The sequence below is a fragment of the Pelobates fuscus genome, chromosome 2 (assembly GCF_036172605.1).
Source record: "Pelobates fuscus isolate aPelFus1 chromosome 2, aPelFus1.pri, whole genome shotgun sequence".
In the NCBI taxonomy this organism is placed as follows: Eukaryota; Metazoa; Chordata; class Amphibia; order Anura; family Pelobatidae; genus Pelobates; species Pelobates fuscus.
The window spans coordinates 217,375,641-217,399,993 of record NC_086318.1 but is presented as its reverse complement, the minus strand read 5'-3'; the positions used below and the strand labels follow the sequence as shown (position 1 = coordinate 217,399,993).

Below are 24,353 nucleotides of genomic sequence, written 5' to 3'. Positions count from 1 at the left end.
GGATTTAAGGTGTTTACAGTCTCTAAATGCACTCTTGGGTTTTCACACAACATTGCTTGATACTTGGTCATACGGCTATTACTAAACCAATGATTTCCTTTGTAATCCAACAACGTCTGTACTGCATGTGGGACTCGTACATAAAGTTCTTGACCCAGAGTGAGTTTATCGGCTTCAGCTACTAGCAGGGCGGCTGCAGCTACGGCTCTTAGACAAGGTGGAAGTCCGCTGGCCACTGCATCCAGTTGCTTAGACATGTAGGCAACAGGTCTTTGCCATGATCCCAAGTACTGTGTCAATACTCCCACAGCCATTCTTCTTTGCTCGTGTACATATAAGTAGAATGGTCGTGTGTGATCAGGTAGACCTAATGCTGGGGCACTCATCAAAGCCTTCTTCACATCTTCAAATGCCGTTTGCTGTTCTTGGGTCCATAAGAAGGGGTCGTGCTCTGTACCTTTGATGGCTGCGTACAGAGGTTTTGCTAGTATCGCATAGCTGGGAATCCATATCCTACAGAAGCCTGCTGCCCCCAAGAATTCTCGCACTTGTCTTCTATTCTTGGGTATTGGTATTTGGCAGACAGCTTCTTTTCTCTCTGGCCCCATAATTCTTTGACCTTCAGAGATATGGAATCCCAGATACTTGACAGTTGGCAAACACAACTGAGCCTTCTTTCTAGACACCTTGTATCCTGCCTTCCAGAGAATGTGTAGTAGATCGTGCGTTGCTTGCTGACATTTTTCTTTTGTAACTGCTGCTATCAACAAGTCATCTACATATTGTAACAATACACATTCTCCTGGGATAGACTCGAAATCCAATAGATCTTGACTTAGGGCTGAACCAAATAGGGTAGGTGAATTTTTAAACCCTTGGGGCAGTCTTGTCCAAGTCATTTGGCGTTTTGAGCCCGTTACAGCGTTCTCCCACTGGAAAGCGAAAATACATTGACTTTCTGCGGCAATTCGGAGGCAAAAGAAGGCATCTTTGAGATCTAAGACTGTGAAGTAAGTAGCCCCGCCCGGAATTAAAGCAAGCAGGTTATATGGATTGGGTACAACTGGATGTATGCTAACAACCGCATCATTGACTGCTCTTAAGTCCTGTACAGGTCGATACTCATCTGTACCGGGCTTTTGAACAGGCAGCAATGGGGTGTTCCAGGGGGAAGTACAGAATTTTAGGATACCATACCGTATGAACTTATCCAGATAGGATTGGATGTTCTTCTTAGCCTTCTGCGGAATGTGATATTGTCTTAGGCTCACTGGATAAACCCCATGTTTCAGTTCAATTTTTATTGGTGGAATATTGCGGGCCAGTCCTGGTGGGTTGTTCTCTGCCCAAACTCCTGGTATGTTAAACAATGTCTCATCACTCCTAGGGTTTTGGCTAGTCAACACTGTATAAAGTCGCCACTCTTCTTCCTTTGGTACGGATAAAGTCATAATACCTGAAGGTCCATTAAACTTTAAAGATGTTGTTCCATCTGGTAGGAACGTAATCTGCGCTTGTAATTTGGATAGCATATCACGTCCCAGCAATTGGACTGGACATTCAGGCATATAAAGGAATTGGTGTTTTACTACGTGGCCTCCCAATGTACAGAGTCGACTTTTAAGAACCGGTCTTTCAGCACTTCTTCCAGTTTAAAAGGTCGGTAGTGGTGAAAGGGACATATACGAAGACAGGGTCAGCGTGTGCCATTTGACCTGCGGCATCGATATAAGCTGACCCGGGATTCAGACGAAGAGGCATCTGATAGTGCTTTAATTGTTGGGCACCAGTCAACTGTCGGGTTTGGATGGGGCTACGTAGGGAAGCGTCAGTCATGGGTTCCGGTCGGGGAGAGATAGGGTATGGGGATGTGGGAGGTTGGTTTTGGGAAAAGGTAGTGAATAGAACACTTCGGGCCGAGCTAGATGAAGCTTGACCGGAAGTCTGAAGTGGCGCCAAATCAGGATATTCGTTTCTAATGGGGGTGGATTCTGGTTCCGGAAGGGGAGATTTAGTACGAGGGGGGGTGGATCCTGTACTGGAGGAGGAAGCGGAAGTGGATGAGGGTAATGAGGGAAGGGTTACAGGACTTCCTGCGTTTGCGTCACTTCTTCTTAACGGAAAGTAAGGGGGCGGCAAAGGGATCTCGGACTCAGGGGGCGTGTCCAAAATGGGCCTAACACCAGTCCTAGTGGACGAGCAAGTCCTAGCTACCATGAGGCGACACTGCTCCTCGTGGCATGTCCGGAGCCATTTTGGCGAGTCATTTACGGCCTGTCTCCAACAGTCAATATAAGGAAACTGGCCGTAAAGTTCAGGCCTACCCGATACAGCCACGTGTAAGCGCTGTACCAGAGTTGGATCCAAACTGCCACGTGGCGGCCATGCCGCAACCAAAGTAGGCCACTCCCTAGTGCACAAAGTGACCAAACGTACAGGAGACATCTTTACCCCAAAATCACAAACTTTGAATCCCTTTTTAAAATTCTTAACCATACATCCTAAGGGATCCGGAATCGTTGACTGCGACGCACCCATACTTAACAATGGAACGTCGTCGACAACGAATACTATACACGCGTACTATTCAACAGTCACACCCGTTTCCTCTGGCAACAGCACCACGTGGTACGGTTACCAAGTGAAACGTACACAATAACAATAAACACTCAGGGAATTCCCGTACACACACAGCTGTTACACCAGTCACTATATAATCAATATTATGCCCTTTGGCGTAACTATACAGTCACCCACGCTATAATTCTCTATATACGAATTACCCGTCTATAACACACCCCAGTAACATCGTCTTTTACAAATAGCGGTTACAGTACGGTTAGCATAGGTCAAAGCACAAGTTAAGGTCACAATACAATTATTAGTGGTTATGGTGTTAAACATGCAATGGACGACAATGATTAGTACTTATTATATAATGTCAGTAAATATACAGGGTTATGGTACCGTGCACTATAATACAGCAACACACTATTAACACTCTCGCTAGACGGCTGAGCTCGCGCTATCTAACAAGATATACACTTTACTAAAACAATCGTTAACACATTTACAATTCCCAACTAAACTATTGGCCAGTACCTTGAATGGACTACCTAAAACTATATACACCCGTTTTGGTTAGCCACACTGCCCAATCACCACATATATAGCGAGCTAGAGAACCGAATTTACACAGGCGCCTCTTAGTCGCACTATCAAAAGTCTAGTGGGTTCCAAATTTACACGCCTTCCCACTTAGCCCAGATAGGATGAGAACTAGCGAACCGAATTTACACAGGCGCCGCTTAGTCTCCCGGTCCCTCCGACCTAGCGAACGTAATATACACCCTAGAACGCTAGTCTAGACAAGACACCGGTGTCCGGCTAGGGCTATCTTACACCAGGACCCCGCCTGACTAACCAAATCAAACGGTCTGACTAAAGAGCGTTCGATCGAGCGGTGCGCCTTCGCTCCTTCCCTCCGACAGAGGGGGCAGATACACAGATTCAAAACCCCTTTGGGCCTACCGCACAATCGGTATACCCCTAGTGGGTCCTGCCGTCTAAAACAGCAGTTGTCTTACCTCCTCGTTCCTGAACCTGAGTTCACACTCATCGACGGGGACACCCCAGCACTTCTCACGTAGAGGCCGATGATCTCCTGGACAACAGACCAGTGGCGCCGAGACGAAGGGAGGTCCACGCAGAAGTTCAGGGGTGCAGCCGTAGAGAACGTGGGCAAAGATAGACCGTCTCACGCCTCTGCCTCTCAGCTACCGTTGAACGATGAGCTTCCCGGCCAATGCACCAAATGATACCGGAGAAACTGACGGAAGCCAAGCACAGAGAGATGGACACAGGTTTCTTCAGGAAGGAAGAGATTCTTTATTGGATCACCGATCGGGACTCAGAGGGACTAGCGTCACCAAAATACAGCAAAGTCTGAGTACTGAATACATAGAGTACATTCCTTATATAGCACTGTAGCTCCTCCCACAATTAACTACACCCACACATACCCTTAACCTATTTAATAAATAGAGTCTAAACTCATCCATCCGGTCTAACCACGTGGCTCATCTGATACAAAGGAGAGGGACGCGTAATTCCAGTTCTTACATTCCTGCACCTGGTCAGTACAGTGATGACAGTATCTTAGCTACGTGTTATTAACTAACTGATACTACAAACACATATACATACATATGCCTTGTGGCAATCTTAGCCTGCTAAACTTGTATTTTACTGGAATTACATCACAGTTGGCTACTTCACAATGTCACTGGTTGAGCTGCTGAGGACTTACCTGGAGTCTCATGGCTCAGGCGCCCTAGAGGAGGTGATGGCCGGCGTTGCAGGAAGATCGGGAGTTGCAGTGACGGACAGGACGTCAGATGATCCCCTTGCAGACGGTCGGAGGGCCGGGCACTCAAGGCCTCCCACGCAGTTATCCCCCAGTCCGGTGCAGAGGAGCAGTACCTGGCGCGGAGAGCGGAGCGTGGAGTCTGGTCCATCCGGTATGCCCATTGTTCCTGTGGTTCCAGAGGTCCCCCTGGCGAACAGGAGGCGTGGGCGCTCCAACCAGGCACCTGAGGTGAGGACCCAAGATGGCTGCATGGCGGGTCGTCACCGCGGCGGACGCACGGACACAGGATGACGACAGCGGTCGCAGCGCCGCGGGGCGCGTACATGACGTGGGCACATCCGTGACGTGGGCACGTCCGGGAAGTGCCACGTCACAGGCCCCGCCTCCACAACCTCTCCGGTGGGTCGGAAACCCCGGAGGAGGCAATTCCAGACTGAGAACTCGGCCATATGCGGGCAGGAGCTCCAGGAGAACCAGCACCTTTCGGGGAGAGCCTGATTCGGACTCTGGGAGAGAGTCTGAAGAAGAGGACACCATTCCTGCTTGGATTTGGCGGTGGAGCTACTGGTCCGGCGGTCAAAAACCGCGGGTGCGGATAGGGGCTACTGGGGGCCCCTTCTGCCCTGTGCAGTTGTTGGTAGCTTATACAGCTGTCAGACCTAGTTGGGTGGTGTCGTTGCTGGTTCATAGCGATGGGTCTCCGTTAACTAGATATCAGTTCTCCGATAGGTTAAGGGCAGTCTTGTGGTCAGGCGGTGGTGACGTGTCGGGATACTCAGCCCACTCCTTCCGTATTGGGGCTGCCATGCAAGCAGACATGTTAGGGTTTTCAGAGTCTGCGATTAAGCGTTTGGGCAGATGGGAGTCGGGGAGTTATTGGTTATAAATGCGACCACACCTGTTGTAATTTTCTCTCTCGTAGGTCCCCCGCGCTTTGTCTGGATCCTGGGTCACTCTTCTGTTTATTGGGCAGCGCGCAGAGCAGAGCAAAGGTCCTACGGGAGGAACCTAGGCTTTCCTTTTGAAGTGGCAAGGGTTCGTGGCGAGGCATTCTAGGGCTCTCCTGGGGGCAGTTTTACACAGAATGTGTGGAATTACGGAGGTTTGTTTTGGGGCCTGTGAAGTTAGTGGTCAATGTTGGGGGAAATGACCTGGGTCGGGACCGGACTATAGATCTTATATTTCGGATTAAACAGGACTTGGCCCGGTGTATAGCTCTCTTTCGGGACCTCACACTTATTTGGTCCAAAATTGAGCATGACGGTCGCCAGGTTTGTTCGAGGTCTCGTGGGATAGTGGTCCATCACGTGGAGCTGGAAGGGGATAATTCGAATTTAATGAGGAGAGATGAAGTACACTTATCAGACATAGGGCTGGATATCTTTAACCTGGGGTTACAGTCTGGTGTGGAGTTGTCGCTGGCTGCGGGGGGCGCGATGCCGACAGGAGGTGAGCAAGGTCGACATTGTGGTGGCGGTGTTCCTGGCCAGCTCATTTAATATGGAAGGATGATGGCAGTAGGCAGGCTGATATGAATTCATGGATATGGAAGTGGAAGCTGTCTGATGGGGAAGCCGTATAAGTAAATAAAGCTGTGGCCATTGCCCTTACCCATAATTATGGTGTGTTGTGTTTATTTGCGGAGGGCAATGGGAGGTGGGTAGTGGGCAGCAGTCATGAGAACATTAAGTGGGGATTCTGCTTGGATCAATGTGGTCAGTTCCTTGGTCATATGTTCAGCAAGTCCAGGACATATGCTCGATCCTCCAGACATTAAACACATTACTGTAAAGGGAGTTCGTGAAGTCAATGTCATACTTCATTATGCTGTCAAAACACATTGTATCAATTCCTGGTGCTTCTACTCCAATTCTTTATGGACTAAACAGTGTTTCTAGACATTTATTCCTCTCCTTTTGGACAGTGATAATCTTTCCATCTGGAAGCCTGTATTCGTCTTCCAATTCTTCTGGATTCTTACATATCTTCAGTTCTATGTCAAGAGCTACATAGCAAACCTTTTCTTTCATTTCTTTGGCAATTTCTCTTTCAGATGTACTCACAGAGAAAACGCCATTTGTTTAGTATTCTCATTAGATAGTCTTGCCAGATCACCTCCTGCTAGGTCAAGCCTTAGCACAGCATGTTTAACACAGTATCCTTCAAAGACAGGGACTGTGTGCGTCACATCATCTATGTCCACCACACCGACGGTAATCCTTTCTGAGGCATAGAGAGTCAAAACTGCTTGGATTGCAACATATGTCGCAGGAACATCTAGTACCTCAAATACAACAGTCATAATATTTTCTGTGTTGGAACGTGGCTTGAGAGGTGCCTCAGTAACACGAACTGGTTTCTCACATGAGTTTATCTTTAAATTATTTCCATAACCATACCCCCATATAAGCTCCATGTCATCCCATAAATTCACCATGCCATGCTCCATAGGGTATTTTAACCCCTTAAGGACTGAGCCAAATGTACACGTTGTGATCAAAAGAAAACGTAAACAAAACCTGGAATTTGCTCTATATGTCTGTTCAGATGTAATTCACCTCTTTCATATTATGTGCACCCACACTTATTATATATAATTTTATTCAGGGGAAACAAGACTTTCATTTAACATTGAATATTTAGGTATGAAACATAATTTAATATGAATAAAATATAAAACAATTGGAGAAAATAAGATTTTTTTTTAAAGATTTAGTTCTACGTGACATTTTAACTGTGAATGTCATAATACTGTTTGCTTTTACTGCAATAAAATACACATATTTGTATTCAGCGATGTCTCACATATAAAACAGCACCCTCTATGTACAGGTTTTATGGTGTTTTGGGAAGTTACAGGGTCAAATATAGCATGTTACATTTTTCAGTGTTTTCACATTGAAATTCGCCAGATTGGTTACGTTGCCTTTGAGACCGTATGGTAGCCAATGAATGAGAATTACCCACATGATGGCATACCATTTGAAATAGTAGACAACCCAAGGTATTGTAAATGGGGTATGTCCAGTCTTTTTTAGGAGCCACTTGGTCACAAACACTGGCCAAAGTTAGTGTTAATATTTATTTGTTGTTTGAAAAAAATGCAACACCGGGGGGGGGGCCTGACTGCCGAGTGAACCAGACGTGCTTACAGAGAGACATCCGAGCATACTGCAGCTCGACAACACCAAAAACCTGCCTTCTCATCTCATCTCTGCTTCTCTGTGCGGCACTCCGGAGGAGGACAAGTCCGTGCTCACAAGTCGCCTTATCGGATGGTACACTCTTGGTGGCAACAATCAAGAGCACTAGGAATACCCAGAGGCCCGGGGCAGGTTAAGGGACTCTGCTGCCTGTCTGTCGGCGGGATGCAGGAGCATGCAGGCATTTGTGACCTCACACACTGAAAGGTGGACTCATGTTTTCAGGTGTTAGCAGCCTGCCATTAATGGGCATTGGCTAAGCAAACCCATGCACAGGACCATTCAATGCAAAGTTTATTTTAACTCTGAAAGGCAAAAATTACACTAGCTCATTCCTACTCTCGCTCTGTATGATCTCATGCGGTTGCCATCTTGCGAGCATTACTTAATCTGCAAGCAGCTCATGTTATTATTTAGATTTACACCTTTTTAATCCCTATCTAAGGTGGCATAGAGGCGCAACACTGTCTCTAGCTCCAGCGGGAATCTTTATTTTCATTTTTTTGCTGCTTTTATTTAGTTACTATTAAACTTTACTTACATGCCTTTAAAGTTAATCTCACATACTACATAAAGCACATAACTAACTAATACCATGTATCGTAGATTTATTATGTTAGACCTCTTCCAGGTACCAATATATGATGACCTAAACAGGTTTATTATGTTGACTATAAAACTGTGCTCCAACTTTACAATGCCATGCTCTAATTGACCGCTATGTATGACGTCATGTAGCCTGTTACCCCATGACAAATGTTCATAATATGCATGCTGAAATAATATAGCTAGATTGGACAGAGCGGGCTTCTTCCCTTGGAGGCACGTCTCCATGGTCATACCAGCCTATCTAGCTGCCATTCTCCCTACTGCTGTAGATGTGCCCCAGCAGTTAAGGGCGTGCTAGTCCAACCATTAACCCCTTAAGGACACAGCTTCAGAAGCTTGTCTTACGCTTAATGACACAAACTATTTTTGCATTTTCTTGCTGTATGCGTTCAACTGCAATTTCCATCTCTCTCGTTTATTGCACCGACACATATTATATAATGTTTTTTAAAGGACATAAAGGGCTTTAATTTGATGTAACATATATATGTTGAATGCTTATTTATTATTAAAAAAAAATACAGAAAAATGAAAAAAAAAAGAGAAATGTGTTTTTTGTACAGTTTTTGCAATAATAATGTGTGCCTAGTAAGTGCAGGTTAAAGAAAGTAATTAAAAATACATTTATTTAGTTGTTCTGATTTACAGAATATATAATGTGTCTGGGATTTTAAGTTTTTTTTGGTAGTTACAGGTCACAAAGCACAAGGAGTAAAATAAACTTTTAATGTGGAGCGATTTTAGAATTTGGTATGTTTGTCTTGTAAGATTAATAGCCATAAAAGAAAACAAAATTGGCACACAAAAGTATATATTTATATAAAGTAGACATCACAGGCTATTGTCCTAAGGCTGTTTTGACACTTTCTACGTAGCCATTTCACCGCCAATCTCTGCTAAATATTGGAGTAAAATTTATTTTGGGGTTTTTTTTGGCACCCAAACGTATAACAAAGAACTTCTCATGTGTATTTTGTAAAGTTGGTGTGTGTTATTCCTGTACAAAGTTTTATTTTGTGTTCAGTTTCTTCTGCTGAGTACAACGATACCCCCATTGTATGTCTTTGGCACTATTTCGTGAAGCTACAGTGCCATATAGGAGACCTGTCCGTTTCAACATTTACAGTAGAATTTTGAGAGGCGGATTTAATGGGCCTATGCTTCAATTTGGGGTATTATAGCAGTTTGACTGTTAAAAAAAAAAAACCCACAAAGGCCTACCATTTGTAAAAGTAGACACTCCAGGGTATCTCATATGGTGCATATTGTGCCTTAACATGCCCCCATTTATTCACCAATATATGCCAAAGTATGTGGTAAAAAATAATTTTGGGCATTTTTTACATACGGATTACATTTTTGCTGGGCATTTTGTACATTTCATATGTGCCACTAAGTTCAAACCCCCCATATTATGCTTAGCTAAGTCTTCTGAGTAAAACAATATGCCCAATGTATGACCTAGACACTATTTTGTGAAGTTACACTGCTGTAAAAGAGACGTAACAAGTTAAGGTTTTTAAGTGTGAATTTTCATGGAGGGTTTTGATGCTTCCGTGTCCCACTTTGGAGCACTTGAGCAGGCTACATATTACAACTACACCATAAAGGCATACCAGTTCTTAAGGAAGACATCCCAGGGTATTTCAAAACGCCTATTTTGAACCTTAGCGTGGGATAATTTTTCCGCTAGCTTGTACCAAGTGTAGTGGTAATAAGCATTTTTTCTGCCTTTTTGACACACAAAGTGAGTTTGCGCAGTATATTTTGCAAACCTTATGTGTACTACGACTGTATACTACGTCATATGTTGCTCAGCTATGTCGGCTGAGTACAGCAATACCCCCGTATGTACCTTTGCCAGGTATATGTGGACATTGAAGGGGCACATTTGAGACACAGCCATTCCATTTTTTTTCAAAACTTTGAATTTTTACGCTGTGTCCATGTCCCATTTTAGAGTATTTTACAAGGCTATATAATCCAATTACACCATAAAGGCATACCATTTCTTAAAGAAGACAATCCAGGGTAATTCAAAAGGCATATTTTGAACCTTAGCGTGGGATCATTTTTCCGCTAGCTTGTACCAAGTGTAGTGCTAATGAGCATTTTTAAATGTATTTTTTACTTTGTAAAACTTTTTTTACCTTGTAAAACCCGTTTTTAAACTTTTAATTTTCTTATTAAATATTTTACACTATCTTTTAAATTTTAAATTACAACTACACTTTTAAATTTTTTTCTAAAGTTTTCTTTTACCGTTAACCCCTAACTAGCAGTAAGCAGCACTAACCCATAACTCCCACCCACCCCAGCTAGCAAAATATATAATTATAAAATATTTAAATTAATTAATTAAATAAATTGAACCCCTGAGGGTTAAAAAAATAAATAAAAGTTAATCCTCAGGGGTTAAAAAAAATTAGATCACAGTATAATACTGTGATCTGTATTTGGATCACTGTAGGCAGTGATCGACTGGCAGGGAAGGGGTTCATTTTTATTTAGACTGGGCAAATGGGGGTGGTATTTTTTTTTTACTTAAACGTTACTAAAACATTTTTAAAAGTTGTTTTTTTTACCTTTTTAAAGCTTATTTTAACAGTTTTTTTAATGTTAACCCCTAGTTAGCCTAACACCAAATTCCCAAATTCCCCACTAACTTCCACCGATCCCAGCTAGCTAAATATATAATTTTTAAATATTTAAATTAATTAATAATATAACTTTAACCCCTGAGGGTTAAAAAAATTATAATTAACCCTCAGGGGTTAAAAAAAATATCAGATGACATTAAAATGTATACCCTGCCAATTGATCACTGTAGTCAGTGACCAATTGGCAGAGAAGAGGTTAATTTTATTAAAGCAGGGGAAAGGGGGGAAAAGGGAGGGAAAGGGAGGGTGGGATTTAACTTTATTTTTTTTTTTTACACACAGGGAGAGGAGGATCAGCACTGATCCGTCTCCCTGCACTTCACACAGAACCCGGAAGTGCAGGGAGGCGGAAGGTGAGTATGTGGAGTACATGTGCTCCCTCTGACATGCTGTCAGAGGGAGCACCGGTGCTGGGATAGCCCGATCGGGTGCTCCCGGTCTGCCTCTAATACAGAGGCAGACCGGAGCACCGTTAACCCCGCGATCGCCGCGATCTGGGGTTAACTTTAGTAAATGATGGAAATTTTCCGTCAACGGTCCTTAACTGAAGGACAAGGTTGACGGAAAATTTCCGTCCCCGGTCAGGAAGGGGTTAACTTACAATCTGTTAGTCTAGCATACACATACACCGAAAATAGTACCCAGCGGCTACTCAGCAAAGGAATTAACTACAGTTTAGCGTGTTACCCTATCTTGATTTATTTTATTTGACTATGTTAATGTCAACCCATATAGTATGTTTCATTCAATCGTATTGCCTTCTCATTATCTGACATTACATGTATCAGCCTGTTTATTACTTAAAAAATGTGCAGTACCATTACATGCCACAGTCTTATGCCTTTTGAAATATGTGTATTTGCCATCGTGGCATGGCAAGCTTGTTTGTAAACTTTTGCACAACAGAAATAAAGAATTCAAAACAAAAAAATGCAACACCAACACCAATTTTGGCCAGTTTTGAACACCAACACCAATTTTGGCCAGTGTTTGTGACTAAGTGGCTACTAAAAAAGACTGGACATACCCCATTTGCAATACCTTGGGTTGACTACTATTGCAAATGGTATGCCATCATGAGGGTAATTCTCATTCCTGGGCTAACATGCAGTCTCAAAGGCAACGTAACCAATCTGGCGAATTTTAATGTAAAAAGCTGAAACGCAAGCCTTATATTTGACTCTGTAACTTTTGAAAACACCATAAAACCTGTACATGAGGGGTACTGTTATACTCGGAAGACTTCGCTGAACACAAATATTAGGGTTTTAAAACAGTAAAACGTATCACTACAATTATATTGTCTGTGTAAGTGCCATTTGTGTGTGAAAAATGCAAAAAAATTCACTTTCACTGATGATATCATCACTGTAATACATTTTATTGTTTTGAAACACTAATATCTGTGTTCAGTGAAGTCTTTTGAGTAAAACAGTACCCCCCATGTACAGGTTTCATGATGTCTTGGAAAGTTACAGGGTTAAATATAGCAAATTAAATTCCCTGGACTTTTGGCCTGGGTTGTCAGGCAGGTCCCGCAAATTGTAAATAATAAAATGACCTAATTATGTAAAATTATTACATAAAAATATACGTAGAATTATTATATATATACGTGTGTATATATATATATGTATATATATATATATATATATATATATATATATATATATAATTTTTTTAAATTATTTTTTTTTTAAAATTATAAAAAGGAAACCCGGGCTTTCCTCAGGATCAACAAACAGTAACCTGAAACGTTGATTTTAAGATTTTTCAATAAAGTACCATTTTACTTCAAGCCAATATTTATATTTTGTATATATTTTTTGGTTGTGGCTATTTATTGCACCCGGCAATTACATTTGCAGAATTCTGCTGTATATATCTAAGTGCAAGGACTGGACATTTTTGTATATATATATATATATATATATATATATATATATATATATACACATGTATATATATATTTAGATCATATATATATATGATCAAAGTATATCTAATTTAATTTTAATCTTTTCTTTTTTTTTTACAGTACCTGGCACTCCCCCTGCTGGCATTGCTATGGACGGCTATCACATGGCCCAGGTGGGCCGGAATGGACGCCAGGGCACTCCCTGGGCTGCCAGGTGAGTCCTAGACTGCGATCGCTGGCAGTACAAAGGACAGTGGGGACATGCTATGCTGCCCCCCGGCGTTTAGAGCCGGGGCCCAAAGGACAGCATAGCACGCCCACCGTCCTTAAGGATGTCCCTTCTAACTTGTGCTTTGTCTCCAATATAGTAATCCCTCTGTCCAGCTCCAATAATGACAGGTTTGTATTTTGCTTTGCCTATGGTATTTGAGAACATATACTGAGGTCTTTGTTATCCTGAAAATCCATGTTTAAAGGACCACTATCGTCACCCAGACCATGTCAGCTCAATGAAGTGTTCTGGGTGCCAGGTCCCCCAGGTTTTAACCCTTCAGATGTAAACATAGCAGTTTCAGAGAAACTGCTATGTTTACATTGCAGGGTTAATCCAGCCTCTAGTGGCTGTCTTCCTGACAGCTGCTAGAGGCGCTTCTAACTGACATTTTAGATCAAAGGGGCCATTTTAATTAATCCTTACTTACCTGTTGGTTGTCCCACCCACTGGAGGGGGAGGGGGCTGAGAGGAGAGATTGCAAGTCTGTGGAAAAGCATTGGATTGGTTGAGATTATCAATCGTGATGATGTCAGCCAAAGGGTTCCGATATTGGTCGGTGCCAGCACCTGCAGACCTATGGAGAGCTGAAAATAAGGTAAGTTTTAACCCTTTCTAAGAGGATAAAGTGGGGGCAAGCCACCTAAATGGTGGTTTTAACACAATAGGGTCAGGATCACATGTTTGAGTTTCTGACCCTATTGTGTTCCTTTAAGCTCAATAAGATACATTATAAGTGCTAAAAGCAGACGCCATCTAGTGGTGAGGTGCCTGTAGCCAAGTGCCTACTCTGCCTAATGGGAAATCTGTCCCTGCAGATGGCCAATAATAGCACGGCTCTACCTTAATGCCACTCTAAATCCTGCCCCATCGCCTTCGGGATGCTCTTCCACCTGCAGCAAGGGGAAGTAACCATTAAAGGATAATGTTCATGCAGGGAGAACTTGACCTTAGCATGCGATTACAGGCAAGTTTTGTCTTTATTCTTATTTTTTTTTTTTTTTAAGTAGGAAGCATGCAAAGAAATGTTTTGGTTGGAGTACCCCTTTAATTTCACAGATTTGTAAATAACTTTGAATTTCAGAGACTTCACACTTTAGTCAATATCCCTGTGGGGGAGCTGGACAAAGCTACCCCTCTATCATTGCTGTCCAAATTACACAGATATTTATGGTGTCAGGATGAATGGGCAGAGACTCAGAGCTTGCCATTTATTATACATTCTGTTAATAAATAAAACAAAAATCACAAGTGTATACAGGATTTGAAAGTTCCTAGGAGAACTCTGTCACAGGATGGTGTAATTTGCCAGGATTACCAGCAATGAATGTACAAAAGCTTTTGACTGAAAAAAGGCTCTATAGTAGAGGTGAAATGCTGCTCACTGATTATCCAACAAAAAGACTGCTTTTCAACGACATCTATGTGCCCGGATTTCTGCTTTTGTAAATTCATAGGTTGTCACTGTGGTTTGTGTGGCACCTCTAGTGGCGTCTGGTTCTAACGAGAATTGCTAGCAATGACTGTAGTTGGCAGCAAGATATTTATGGGAGATGTATTTCACACACATTTAGAGTGCCATGGTTTATCATCACTGCATTAGATAATTTATGAGGCTGTAGTTACAAATGGAAAGCCAAGGTTATCCTTTTCTTGGGCCTGCATTAACGAGCACACCATTCAATACAGTAAATTGAAAACCAAATTGAGAAATGTAGGCCAAAATAGAATTGGAAAAACTGCCTATAAAACAAAACAAAAAAGGTAATAAGCAACCCACTGCAACCATAATTACAAAGATTTAATAGACAAATACCAAATTGTGCAGTGCGACTATTTTTGCCTTAATTTTGAAATGTGTTTGTCAGTAAATTAACCCATATCATTATTATTATTATTATTATTATTATTGCCATTTATATAGCGCCAACAGATTCCGTAGCTCTTTACAATATTTTGAGAGGGGGGATGTAACAATAAATAGGACAATTACAAGAAAACTTACAGGAACAATAGGTTGAAGAGGACCCTGCTCAAACGAGCTTACAGACTATAGGAGGTGGGATATTAGAAACATTAGGACAGGAAATATCAAGTAGGAGTGAAGCAGAGCTGGAGGAGAGAGCAAAGCACTGTCCCATAGGAGAGAGCAGGAGACAGGTATGTAAGGTAGAGATTACTCTGGGAGGCCATAAGCTGCCCTTCTTAAATGATTGAAGACTAGGGGAGAGTCTAATGGGGGTAGGCAGGCTATTCCATAGGAAAGGAGTCGCCCGCGAGAAGTCCTGCAAGCGCGAATTGGCCGTACGGGTGCAAGCAGCGGTCAGGAGGTGGTCATGGGCAGAGCGGAGGGTACGAGGAGGGGCATACCTATGGATCAGTGAAGAGATATAAGAGGGGCTAGAATTGTGCAGTGCTTTAAATGTATGGGTTAGCACTTTGAATTGACTCCTATAGCATACAGGGAGCCAATGTAAGGACTGGCAGAGGGGTGAGGTGTGAGAGGACCGACTAGAGAGGAAAATCAGTCTAACTGCAGCATTCATTACAGACTGTCGCGGGGCAATACGGCTTTTGGGGAGACCAGTCAGGAGAGGGTTACAGTAATCCATGCAGGAAATTACTAGAGCATGGACAAGCTCCTTGGTAGCATCTTGTGTAAGAAAGGGGCGGATGCGGGCTATGTTTTTGAGTTGGAAGAGTCTAATGGGGGTAGGCAGGCTATTCCATAGGAAAGGAGTCGCCCGCGAGAAGTCCTGCAAGCGCGAATTGGCCGTACGGGTGCAAGCAGCGGTCAGGAGGTGGTCATGGGCAGAGCGGAGGGTACGAGGAGGGGCATACCTATGGATCAGTGAAGAGATATAAGAGGGGCTAGAATTGTGCAGTGCTTTAAATGTATGGGTTAGCACTTTGAATTGACTCCTATAGCATACAGGGAGCCAATGTAAGGACTGGCAGAGGGGTGAGGTGTGAGAGGACCGACTAGAGAGGAAAATCAGTCTAACTGCAGCATTCATTACAGACTGTCGCGGGGCAATACGGCTTTTGGGGAGACCAGTCAGGAGAGGGTTACAGTAATCCATGCAGGAAATTACTAGAGCATGGACAAGCTCCTTGGTAGCATCTTGTGTAAGAAAGGGGCGGATGCGGGCTATGTTTTTGAGTTGGAACCTACAGGACTTGGCAAAAAACTGGATGTGAGACTCAAAGGTGAGACCAGAGTCAAGTATGACGCCAAGACAGCGCGCTTGCAGGGATGGACTTATGTGGATATCACTGACTTGAAGGGAGAGAGAGAGAGGAGGATCAGTATTAGGAGGAGGAAAGACAAGGAGTTCAGTTTTAGAGAGGTTACGTTTCAGAAAGCGTGAGGACATCCAGTCAGAGATGGAAGAAAGGCAAGCAGTGACATGTTGCAGAACGGCAGGGGAGAGGTCCGGTTTACCAAGAGAGGCAGTATAAAGAGAAAATAGAAGGGGACCAAGGACAGAGCCTTGGGGAACTCCAACCGAGACAGGACGAGGGGAGGAGGTATCCTTGGAAAAGGAGACACGGAATGAGCGTTGGGAGAGATAGGAGGAAAACCAAGAGAGGACAGAGTCACAGAGACCGAGCGATTGAAGAGTTTGAAGGAGGAGAGCATGATCAACGGTGTCAAAGGCAGCAGAGAGGTCAAGGAGAATTAATATGGAGTAGTGACCTTTGGATTTAGCGGAGATTAGGTCATTAGTCACTTTGATAAGAGCAGTCTCAGTAGAGTGGAAAGGGCGGAAGCCAGACTGAAGAGGGTCAAGAAGAGAGTTGGAATAAAGGAAGTGAGACGCACGGGTAAAGATAAGTCTTTCCAAAAGCTTTTCAGATTTATTCTTATGAGATTATCTATATAATGGGGTTTTCCAGACAGAATTGGGGCCATGCAACTACTCTTGATTGTGGCATCTATCCAGTGCATTGTCATTTAACTATATAGTCCAATGTATTATTAAACCTATTTCTGTATTATATATTTAAATTGTATTATATATTTAAATTGTAAATTGTATATTTAAACTAACTTTATTTTTAGAAAAGATTTTTTGTTTAATAAATGTAACGGTGAATGAACTTTGTTCTGCAAATATTTGTTGCATGCTACTAATGATACATTTTACAACCTGTGGTTAACAGACACAGACCAAAAGCAGGCTAATATTTAATATCTTGCCCTATAGGGAGATCCCACTCAGGAGGACTTAAACAAGGTGTAGTTCTTGTGTACCAAACCAGTGAACCTCTACTACTTGTATAGGGTACTGATACCAAATACAAATACAGCACTGGACTAAAATGCTAGACGGATGCCTCTGCATAAGATATACATTTAGTTTGACCACTCAAGTGCCTTATCAGTGAGGTCTCAGTACTGTAAAGTCACTGCAGGTAGGTCCAGTATGGTAGGCTTATGATAAAGGATCCCTCTGTAATGGCATAGGACAGATAAAATGTGTTTGAGACTTTTTAATTGAGATTGCCAACAAGTGTTTCCCTCTATTCTATTTTTGACCTGTTTGTGGACAGTTGTATGGAGGAAGAGAGATGGGATGAGGAGTGATATCAGGTTGGGGGAGCTTTATCAAAGTGTTCTAAAAAGTGTATCTTATCTAAAAGTCTCTAATTTGTGGTCCCAAAACTGTTCATATTGCCTTAATTGGTCTAATGGTCTAAATGATTTGACAAGTGTTGACTTTCTCTGCCGGTTTTGCACAAATATCTATTTCAGAAAAGACCCAAAAATTGTTCTAAAAGAACAAGTGATGAAAAGATTGATAAAATAAAATTGTATACATTAAAAAACGGCAGAGTACAACAGACGCAACAGATGAAAACAAAAACAGATTCAATAAACTGCAACAAAATCCAAATAAAAAAAACTTTTTATTGGCACAAATATGTATGTAACATTTTATCCAGTTAATCTACTCAAGTCTATATGTGGGTTCCATTTTTATCCTGACTGCTGGGATAGTGGACAGCGGAGAACCACCTGCACTATCTAAATGCTTAGAGAGCCAAAGCCTGCTATATTTGGCTCTAGAAATTGTGAGTTACCAATTGTCCCCTGTTACCATCTATATATTTGTTTTTACAGAATTATGCTATGAAAAATATGTTTTAGATTTATAGGTCTATTATGTGGCCCACCTTTCTGTAGTGGGACAGAGTGACTAAGTATAATTTACTATACTCACCTTTCATGTGTGTTTTTAATTGCATCCCAATCTTGTTTATTTATTGTGGAGTTTGTATTATTGTGTCTTGTGAGTGGTTATAGATACTGGGGAAGCAGTATAAACGGTTTATTTATTAGCGCCACTTCGCCCTTAGTGCACTAGTGTGTTCATGGAAGATGCAGTTCTACAACATCTGGCATTATGAGGCTTAGACTCTCTCTTTAATTAAAAAATATCCGAATTAAAATACCTACCTCTTCACTATCTAAATATATGTCAAAACACAACATTATGAGAACACTGAGAGCGGGCAACAGCTCAAAAAACTTTCCTTTTGGTGTATCCCCGCTCAGGTCCTATATAGACTGTACCATTTTTAAGACAACCTTAGCCCTTTTCACTTAAGACTAACCCCACCAACAAACTCTCTACGCATTAACTACAGCTACCCAGATAATCATTTCATTATTCATTGGATCTTGCAAGTGAGGTGTCACTGATGCCATCATAGACACAGTGAGCAAGGGGACCACATTAGAACTGTCCTTAGTTCCCTAATCATATGCAAATCAGCCTAAAACAAGAATTTCTGTGAACACTGAAAATGAATTACAGCTAGCAAATCCTGTCCTTCTCATAAACCTTTCTTTTTGGCTAATTTACATATGATTATGATCTCAAAACCCATATTTGTGTGTCTGTTAACTGATGTAATGTATCTTAGTCTGTGTCTATGAATTTGTGCTACTCTATGTCTGCATGAGTTATTGTGTGTCTGTATGAGGGTTGATGTATCTATATAAGTATAAGTATGTTTGTCTGCATGAGTTCTAGTATGCATATATGTATGATTGGTAGTGTGCATCTATGTATGTGTATTGGGATGCATCTCTGTACTAGGATGTGTTTATGTGTACTAGTGGGCATATATGTGTCAGTATATGCCTATGTATTTGTACTGGTGTGTGATTGTGCTGTAAACTAGGTTAGTGTATGTGGTACATTATGCATAGTTTGACCTGTATTTTTGGGACCTGTCTGACCTGTCTAATTAAAGGGACACCATAGGCACTAGATCCACTACAGCTTAATGGAATGGTCCTGGGAAAAAGAGACATTCTTTCATTCTAGCAAATGTAAATTGCTGCCTAAAACCACCTTTAGTGGCTGTGACTGTGACAGCCACCAGAAGATCTTCCTGGTTGCAGTCCTGCATCTTTGCCGAACTGAGAATCATGAATTAACACTTTCACATTGTCAATGTGGAAAACATTGCCAACTCTATTATTATATCCCTACTGATTCTCCACAATTCCCAGTTCAGTGAATAAATACCAAAGCATAAATTAAGAGCTATTTCACACACAAATGGTCACAAAAATAAACTTCCAACACAGGAATGAAATTAAACCGAATAAAAATAATAATAATCACTATTATTGTTTTCTTTCTTTTTTCTTTTTCTCCAAAATGCAATGTATCTGCCATGGCATAATAATCCAGTAAGTTTGCATGCAATCTCAGCAGTTTGTATACTGCTATACCTTCTAAGTGTTCCCAGCTTAGAGTGGGCATTCCAAAGGTATGTATAACATTATCAAGCCAGTGTCACAGTGTATTTATCTCATGGCACAGAATGCCATATGCCCACACATCAAACACTGTGGGAACAGACATTGTTAACTGAGCAGCTGTACTGAGATCCTGTTCACACCCTTCCTGTATGCAGCGCCTTAGCTGGGGATATTATTTTCCCAACAGGCTTGTGATTTTACCTCTTCCATTCCCAGCCGCCGTCTCTGCTTCCACTCCCAGGGGAGGGAAATCTAGGCACTTGTCTTGCTGTCAGCTTGCTGTTCCTTATTGTTCTCTAAGTAAGGTGTAGAAAGTGCGCTAGACAGGCTTTGCTCTGCCACCCAGATAAGGCACAGAAAAGAAACAATTTTTTTTTTTAAATGTATGAGTAATTTAGGGGGAAAAAAGAAAAGTGAAATTGTACCAGTCTATTGTACAGGATATACCCCGGAGACTCGCATTTTAACAGTTTGTGGTAATATATGTTAGCCTAAAGTAACAATTAGTGGTGTGGAGGATATTTTAACGAAGATGTAAATTTAAAATTGCCAGCACTCTTAAATTACAAGTTTTTAAGAAGAAATGTAAAATGTTCTGTTCATATTCAATTGTAAAAAACATAATGCAAAAATATGATCTATGTTTTTCAAACTTTTTCTGTGTTCATTTGGTAACAGTTTTTTTCTAGCTACCTTGTCTTAATTTCTACACTCAATAAACCCGTTCTATCAAGCTTTAATGATGTGTCATCTGTATTTGAAAATGAACATTCAGGAAAATAAAATTGTATACAATGCCTAAATTACACACTTTCTTTCTAATCAGCAATATGTATTTCTAATGGTGGCACATGACAGTTGTAGCCTCGACTACCATAACCGGTGTATAGTCGCCATATGGGCAGTCGGAACATTGGACAACCCCCCCCCCCCCCCACACATACCTTTCCCCCAAAAACACGGACACAAGGGTATATGGGTCAAAATTGTCCACAGCTTTTATTAAATAGTAATAACTTAACATAGAGAAAATGCCCCCCATAACCACATTTTGACATTTCCATAATATTCCTAATAGGGAGCCTATTTCCTCTCCTTCAGCTCCCTATCCCACCACAAGCTCAGACCTTGAACCCTTAAGCCATCTGAGCTCCACCTTCTGCAGCTTTCTTGCCAACCCAGGTTCAGGAGGTCCCACCCCACTGTGGAGAGGTGAACTCCATCCGAGTGGTAGTATCCGGGCAACCCAAATTCCAACTCCCCATGCCTCACTACCACCCCCCCCAGTTTCCTCACAAAGCTAGCCATCAGACTATTGACCTTTCCCCTGCCGCGGTCAATAGCCAAAGGATCCCGTGCATGCCTCCACTGTCGCCTCGGGACAATCTCCGATCATACAACATGATCCCAGGGAGCAGGTCTCTCAACTTATTGAGGTCCTGCTTCATCCACTTCACTAAACTACGTTGCAGAATCAGGCCCAAATCGTTGCCCCCAACATGTAGGACAAGCAAGTCCAGCCTACTCCCATCTGCCACCATTCGGAACAACACATTACAGACGTCCCCCCAACAAAATCCCCTGTAACCAAACCACCAAATCGCCAACTGATCCTTCAGAAAGCCCAGCTGCTGACCCTGAACTTGAGCTGCAGCCCTCCTTTCAGCCCGGAAGACGAATGAATGCCCGACGATCCAGGCGACTCGACCTAGGGAAACAAACAAAACGTAAACACCAACTCCAACACATTATCCACCAGTCCTCCACCTCAGTCCAATAAAACCAAATGCACATACGAGTGGAACCTCACCGATTCCCATCTCCCAATCTGTTTGACTAATGCTTCCCCCAGACCTAGGCGCGTGGCCTCCATGGCCGCCCTGATGCGGAAGGAATGCATCCCAAATTTACCAGCACGTAGCCCCAATCTTGCCAGGCCCGACTGAAAGACCTTGGTAAATTGGAAGCGAGACGAGGAAGAGCCATCCGCGTGCACCAACAACGACCCCCTAATCGCAGGCCTCCTAGCCAGGTATCGCGCCACCGCAGCCACCGGGCACGATGCAGATCCCGGCAGGGCGCCCAGGGTCACATCACGACCTACACTCTTGAAGTCAGTCTTGGACCTGGCCAGGTAAACCACCAACCACCCCTCCTGTACGTGAACCCCAGATACCTGCAAACTCCCAATGGCCTCCCGAGTGGCACTCACCAATTCCCTGATCTGAAATGCACAGAAAAAGGCCAAAAGAAACGCCGCCTGGAACAGAGACCCTTCAAACCTGTTAAAACAAATCTCAGGCAACACTCAAATCAGATCCCCCAACACTCGCACAGACACTGGTCGCCTGGCATCAGGCACCCTATGTCCCCTCCGATACCCCTCAAGCGCCTGTCGGATTACGAAGGACTTCGTAAGATCTTCCCTCTCGCCATCACCGCCATAGACCTGTACACCACCGCTGAGACGTGCCCTTCGCTAACAACCGGAACGTAAACCAAAGCAATGCATCGAGTTGCGATTCCCCCACCAGTGCTCGGTCCATCCCATCCCATGAATGTTCCCACAAACCCCAGAGCTTACTATATGCGGCCCAAGTGGCTGGCGCCAGAGATTGTAGCGGAGAGCTGATTTCTCGCAGCTATTCTCCACTTTAGATCCAAGGAGGGCTCAGGAACAAGTCATTAGTAAATCCACAGCAGAGTTTCCAGCAGGTAAAAAGGTACAGCAAAATCCCCACAGCACTCCCAATAACTGGACGACACACAGTTTCAGGAGTAGAACTGACAATCGTTTATTCCAAGGTTTCTTATAAAGCCTGCTCCCATGCAAGGGAGGGAACTACAGTAATTATGACAGTAACCAATGCAGTGCTTGTTACCTCCCACACATCTCCTCCCCTCAGAGTGAGTCATAATCCCCTTAACTTGTACAGTACTTTACCCCAAACTTGGATGTACCCCTAAACCATCACATATCCTTAATATTAGGGTACTGCTAGGTAGCCCTGATCTGGGTGAATATAATATCCAAAATTCACCCAGATCGGACCAGTGGTTCGGCAGTTACAGGAAGGTGAAGTTTGACCGACCGCACATGAGTTGGTATCCGAAAAGGGTTCCATGAGAATGGGCCCTGCGGTCGGTCTCCGTTCGGCAGTTAAAACAGACATTTATAATTGCCATCCATACTTTAATTCACCTAGATAGTGATTCCCTCATTCGGTACTTTGTAACTACCGAATGGGGATTCGTTAGGTCTCTCCGTTCGGCAGTTACGGAGCTCTGGAGGTCTCAGCGGTGTTTGGTTGTTTGAGTGTCCGATTTGAGTTCCAGACACTCTACGACAAAACACCGCTGAGATTTTCATGCGTAAGATGGCTGCCGCCACGTGTACGCATGCCGAATGGCGGCCACCCAGACACACTGTTAATGAGCCGGTTAACTTGCGGTTTGGAGAGAATGTGAACCCTAATTGCTGGCACACTTCTCTCCGGGGTGGTCTCTCCGTTCGGTAGTTTCCATAAGTATATAGTACGGATGGAAACTACCGAATAACATATAATTCACATATTAAATAGGCGAATAGCAATTTCAACATAGGTAAAAATATAAGGAATACAGTCACACAGGCATTTTGCAGGACAGGCTTACTGCGTTCCGCTACAGAGATGCTTTCACGTATCCCCCAAACAGGAAGCTCCGAGCCGCCACATCTCTTCCAGGCAAGCCTGCCCCACTTCCTGCGCCCCTGGAGCCACCATCCAAAACCGAGACCACTGCAAACGAGACAAAGCATCAGCCACCATGTCCAAGTACCCAGGCACATGTCGCGCACTGAAAACCACATTAAGGGACATGTAGAATAAAACAAAGCGCCGCAACAGCTGCACCACCGGCTTCGATGAAACCGATAGATTATTGACCAAATGTACCACGGACATGTTGTCCGAGAAGAAGACCACCTTCCGATCCCACAGCCTATCGCCTCAAAGGGCCAACACCTCCACCAAGGGGAACAGCTCCAGGAAAGCCAGGTTACGAATGCGTCCGGCCACCTCTCCCCGCACTAGCGTCCGCCGAAGTAAGCCCTGAAACCTGCACTACCTGACACATCAATGAAGAGTTCAAGCTCCGCAACCGACACACCCGCCTGACGAAAGAACACGGCCCCATTGAAATCCTGCAAGAACGCATCCCATACCCCCAGGTCAGCCCGCATGAGCGATGACACCCGAATGAAATTGTGCAGAGATTGCACACATAGCCGCTGACAGGCTCCCACTAAAAACCTGACCCACTGGGATCACCCTGCAGGCAAAATTGAGCTTCCCAATCAGCGATTGCAGCTGCCGAAAGGTCACCTTTCGCGCCCTGGACAACTTCGGACACCGAGCCTCGCAGCCCCACAAGTTTTGCCTGAGGCAGCCGACACTCCCCGAGTACCGAATCTATCTCTAGGCCCAGGAAGCTAAGGTATTCCGTTGCGCCCTCCATCTTATCCGCCGCCAGCGGCACTCCAAATCGGCCCGCCACCCA

The 24,353-nt window shown here is 43.3% G+C and overlaps 1 pseudogene; it reads right to left on the bottom strand.

Moving 5' to 3' along the window:
* LOC134586266 (uncharacterized) overlaps window positions 1-23,758 on the bottom strand; it is a 28,755-nt pseudogene extending 4,997 nt beyond the window's left edge.
* Between the last annotated feature and the right edge of the window lie 595 nt (window positions 23,759-24,353).